Source organism: Bos indicus, chromosome 2 (genome assembly GCF_029378745.1).
Source record: "Bos indicus isolate NIAB-ARS_2022 breed Sahiwal x Tharparkar chromosome 2, NIAB-ARS_B.indTharparkar_mat_pri_1.0, whole genome shotgun sequence".
Lineage (NCBI taxonomy): Eukaryota > Metazoa > Chordata > Mammalia > Artiodactyla > Bovidae > Bos > Bos indicus.
The window spans coordinates 86,774,131-86,779,616 of NC_091761.1; the positions used below are offsets into that span (position 1 = coordinate 86,774,131).

The following is a 5,486-nucleotide window of genomic DNA, read 5'->3' on the forward strand; positions in this document are numbered from 1 at the left end:
TTGCATTTCTCTGATAATGAATGATGTTGAGCATCTTTTCATGTGTTTGTTAGCCATCTGTATGTCTTCTTTGGAGAAATGTCTATTTAGTTCTTTGGCCCATTTTTTGATTGGGTCATTTATTTTTCTGGAGTTGAGCTGTAGGAGTTGCTTGTATATTTTTGAGATTTGTTGTTTGTCAGTTGCTTCATTTGCTATTATTTTCTCCCATTCTGAAGGCTGTCTTTTCACCTTGCTAATAGTTTCCTTTGTTGTGCAGAAGCTTTTAAGTTTAATTAGGTCCCATTTGTTTATTTTTGCTTTTATTTCCAATATTCTGGGAGGTGGGTCATAGAGGATCCTGCTGTGATGTATGTTGGAGAGTGTTTTGCCTAAAAATATGGAACGCTTCACGAATTTGCGTGTCATCCTTGCACAGGGGCCATGCTAATCTTCTCTGTATCATTCCAATTTTAGTATATGTGCTGCCGAAGTGAGCACCCAGAATTATATTTTGAAAATCATTTCTAACAGAAAATTTGAAAGAATAGCAGAAAATCTCGTTTCATCTAGTTTCAGGCATGGAGGCATCAACTGCTAGATTTTTTCCTTGATTGTTCTATCTCTTCTTTTTCTTCATCGCTGTGAGTGCACTCTCAGTTGTGTCCAACTCTTTGTGATTCCATGGACTGCAGCCCGCCAGGCTCCACTGTCCATGGAATTTTCCAGACAAGAATACTGGAGTGGGTTGCCGTTTCCTTCTCCAGGGGATCTTCCTGACCCAGGGATCGAACCCGCGATCTCTTGTGTCTCCTACATTGGCAAGCTGGTCCTTTACCAGCTGAGCCACCAGGGAAGCCCATTTCATCCCTAAGTAACTGTATTATCATCACTATTTCCAATAAATTTAAGTGATACAATAATACTGTCCTATTTACAGTCCAATTTAAATTTTTTCCAATTGTCCACAAAATGTTTTCTGTAGTTTTTTTTTTTTTTTTTTTTAATTTTTATTCTGCAACAAGAGTCATGTTTGCATTTGGCTCTTTTGTCTCCTAGCATTCATCATCTTTTCCCTTGCCTCTTTTTGTCTTCCTAGCATTGCCATTTTTGAAGTTCCCAGGCCAGTTGTCTTAAAGAATTCCTTTTGATTTATATTCGTGTTAAGCATTTTTGACAAAAATAATTATATGGGTGGTATTGTATCTTCCCATTGCCTCAGATCTGAAGGCCATGGTGCCATTTTGTGCCATGACTGATAGTTCAGTTCAGTTCAGTTCAGTTCAGTCACTCAGTCGTGTCTGACTCTTTGCGACCCCATGAGCCACAGCACGCCAGGCCTCCCTGTCCATCACCAACTCCTGGAGTTTACACAAACTCATGTCCATGGAGTTGGTGATGCCGTCCAACCATCTTATCCTCTGTAGTCCCCTTCTCCTCCTGCCCTCAATCTTTCCCAGCATCAGGGTCTTTTCAAATGAGTCAGCTCTTCGCATCAGGTGGCCAAACTATTGGAGTTTCAGCTTCAACATCAGTCCTTCCAATGAACACCCAGGACTGATCTCCTTTAGAATGGACTGGTTGGATCTCCTTGCAGCCCAAGTGACTCGCAAGAGTCTTCTCCAACACCACACTTCGAAAGCATCAATCTTTTGGCACTCAGCTTTCTTTATAGTCCAACTCTCACATCCATACATGACTACTGGAAAAACCAAAGCCTTGACTAGATGGACCTTTGTTGACAAAGTAATGTCTCTGCTTTTTAATATGCTATCTAGGTTGGTTATAACTTTCCTTCCAAGGAGTAAGTGTTTTTTAATTTCATGGCTGCAACCACCATCTGCAGTGATTTTGGAGCCCCCCAAAATAAAGTCAGCCACTGTTTCCACTGTTTCTCCATCTATTTTCCATGAAGTGATGGGACCAGATGCCATGATCTTCGTTTTCTGAATGTTGAGTTTAAGCCAACTTTTTCACTCTCCTCTTTCACTTTCATCAAGAGGCTCTTTAGTTCCTCCTCATTCTCTGCCATAAGGGTGGTGTCATCTGCATATCTGAGGTTATTGATATTTCTCCTGGCAATCTTGATTCCAGCTTGTGCTTCTTCCAGCCCAGCGTTTCTCATGATGTACTCTGCATATAAATTGGATTAGGTTGTTGTATCCAGTTGAGGTTCTCCAGAGAAACAGAACCAATAGGAGATATGTATAGATACAGATACAGATCAGATCAGATCAGATTAGTCGCTCAGTCATGTCCGACTCTTTGCGACCCCATGAATCGCAGCACACCAGGCCTCCCTGTCCATCACCAACTCCCGGAGTTCACTCAGACACATGTCCATCGAGTCAGTGATGCCATCCAGCCATCTCATCCTCTGTCGTCCCCTTCTCCTCTTGCCCTCAATCCCTCCCTGCATCAGAGTCTTTTCCAATGAGTCAACTCTTCGCATGAGGTGGCCAAAGTACTGGAGTTTCAGCTTTAGCATCATTCCTTCCAAAGAAATCCCAGGGCTGATCTCCTTCAGAATGGACTGGTTGGATCTCCTTGCAGTCCAAGGGACTCTCAAGAGTCTTCTCTAACACCACAGTTCAAAAGCATCAATTCTTCGGCGCTCAGCCTTCTTCACAGTCCAACTCTCACATCTATCCATCTGAAATTGGGTAAAGCAGTTATAGAGGCTGAAAGATCCCAAGACATGCTATCAGCGAGCTGAGACCCAGGACAGCCAAAGGTGTTGTTCCAATCTGAGTCTGAAAGCCTGAGAACCAGGAAAGCCAGTGAAATAAGTTTCAGTTTGGAGGTGAGCAGGCTTGAGGTCCAAGATGAACTGATTTACTAAATCAAGTCCCAAGGCAAGAAAAGACCGATGTACCAGCTTAGCAGTTGGGCAGGTGGAGTTGCTTCTACTTAGGGAGGGTCAGCCCTTTTGTTCCAGTCAGGCCTTCATTGGATGAGGGCCAGCCACACTGGGGAGAGCACTCTGCTTTGGTAGTCAGTCTACCAATTCAGAGATTCATCTCATCCTCAAACACCCTAACAGACACACCCAGAATAAGGTGTGACTAAATATTTGAGCATCCCAAAGCTCAGTCAAGTTGACACAGAGGGTCAGCTATCACACCAGTGTCCCCCAGGCTCTCCATGTATGGTTCTTCCCCAGTGGAGATGAATGAACCCTCCATGTGGTCACAGCCTGTGCCTGTGAATATCCTGCTCCCAATGTTTTACCCAGCAGAGTTCTAGATTTTTAAAGTGCAGAAAGGTCCTGCAAAGTGCTTGAAATAATTGAAAAGATGGCAAGAACCTCCTTCAATGTCAAAAACTTCCTACAGAGTTAGGGTTCAAGGTGAAGGGCCAGACTAAAGAGCTAAGGTCCAGACCAGAGAAGTGCATGGATCTGATAGAGAGTGACTGTCTAGGGCCAGGCAGGGGCAGGTGAGAGGCTGGCTTGACTGACAGCAGGTACTTATATATAGTCAAGTGTCAGGTAAGCACTGGGGGAACTCCCAGTTTGTTCACCTAAGTCTCCCCACTTTATTATCATTTTAAGCTGCTATGCAGGATTTTTAACCCACCAATGTCACCTATACATTGCTTAGTGGCCTTCCAAATGCTTACATCAACTTAGGCGTTTTATTTATCTCTTTCCCAGCTCATTACCTCACCTCCACCATTACGGCTTCTAACCACCTTATGTTTTATAGCATTTTATTTTAAAAGAGGAATTTCACACTTTATTTTATCCTCATAATAACTAGGAGGGTCTTCCCTGGTGGCTCAGACGGTAAAGAATCTACTTGCAATGCAGGGGACCCGGGTTCTACCCTTGGGTTGTAAAGATCAGCTGGAGAAGGGGGCATGTAACCCACTCCAGTATTCTTGCCTGGAGAATTCCATGGACAGAGGAGCCTGGAGGGCTACAGTCCATGGTGTCACAAACAGTCAGACACGACTTAGTAACTAAACTATCACCAAGTAAATATTGGAATTCTACGTTAGTTTTAGAGTGAACTAAGAATAGATAAATTCTTATCCTTCAAAAGGCTCTTTGAATGTGGAAAGGTATACAAAACCTCTTTGTGTAGTACTTTACTTACTAATTTTAACTATCCGGATAACAAGCTTTTAGCATTTTAAAAAGTAAACAGTTGCATTAGATATTCATATACTACTTACAAATTAAAAAAAAATTCCCCCAAGATTTGAATAATGTACATGTAATCAAATGGGCTTCCCTGGTGGCTTAGATGGTAAAGAATCTGCCTGCAATGCAAACCTGGGTTCGATCCCTGGGTTGGGAAAATCCTCTAGAGGAGGGAATGGCAACCCACTCCAATATTCTTGCCTGGAGAATTCCATGGATAGAGGAGCCTGGCAGGCTACAGTCCATGAGGTTGAAAAGAGTAGGACATGACTGAGCAACTAAACATACACACACATACATACACGTGTATTCAAATACTCTAAACAATCAGATTAGTTAAACAGATGAGATTCTTTTTAGAAGATAAAAAACCATTAAAATCAGACCAAACACAAATAAGGTTGAGTGCTAACCATTTTTCTGCCCTTACGACTCACTGACCTAGTCTCTTAGCATCACTAAAAACATGTGCTCCTTATCGTACTTTTATAATTATGTGTGGGTTATCTAACAGTGTTAGCTCCTAGGAAATGAGGAAGTCATTCTGCTTTGTGAGCCCTTTTCTTCAGATCATCTTTCTGTTGTATTAGTTTGTAGGATGCTATTGAAACTTCCTTCTGTTTGGTTATTTTGTGTGACCGTCAAATTGTAAATAGTGAATCCCCAGGAGGCTGATCAGCCCTTCGTGTTCGGAATAGGGTTCCTTCTATTTCTGTATTAGCTCAGTTCACTTTCAGCTATTTTTTTCTCTCTTCTTTCCTACTTATTCAGATATACACATATGCGCACACACATATACATGCACACTAGTATATTTATAAACTAAAGTAGTAACAAAATATGTGTATGTGTATATATACATATATACACTGGTTATACATATACATCCCTTAATGAAATAATGACAAACATAAATCTTGTTTCATCCATCTGTTGTATCAAAACTTCCTTTTTGTACATTTTAACCTGATCTTCTGACTCTGATTTTGATCATGAAATTTTATAGATCAAATCATTGCAATTAACCATAATACCAAAAGCAATTTTATTATCTAATTATAATTCAATAGCTAAGAATTACTACCATTATTTAAGACTTGAAGTATTCTAATTTTTTGACAAGAACCTCTTATGTGGGATCCTTCGATTATATGTCACTGTTCCCACGATTCCTGGCATGCCCCTGGTTTTCTGATACTCACAGGATGATCCTGACCCATCCTAAGTGTTTTCCCTTAGCCCATCACCTCTAACTTCCCCCTCCTTCCTCCATCTCTTTCAGCCACAGTCACCTACCTACCATGCCAGCTCCTTGGTTACCCCTTGGCCACAGGCAGTCCCACTCTGCTTGCTGCCTGTC

General features: G+C 41.7%; 1 non-coding gene across 1 annotated transcript; it reads right to left on the reverse strand.

The window, feature by feature from the left end:
• Positions 1–373: 373 nt before the first annotated feature.
• LOC139179317 (U6 spliceosomal RNA) lies at positions 374–480 on the reverse strand. Its single transcript, XR_011563675.1, has one exon. It is a non-coding gene; the product is annotated as a U6 spliceosomal RNA (small nuclear RNA).
• Positions 481–5,486: the final 5,006 nt, after the last annotated feature.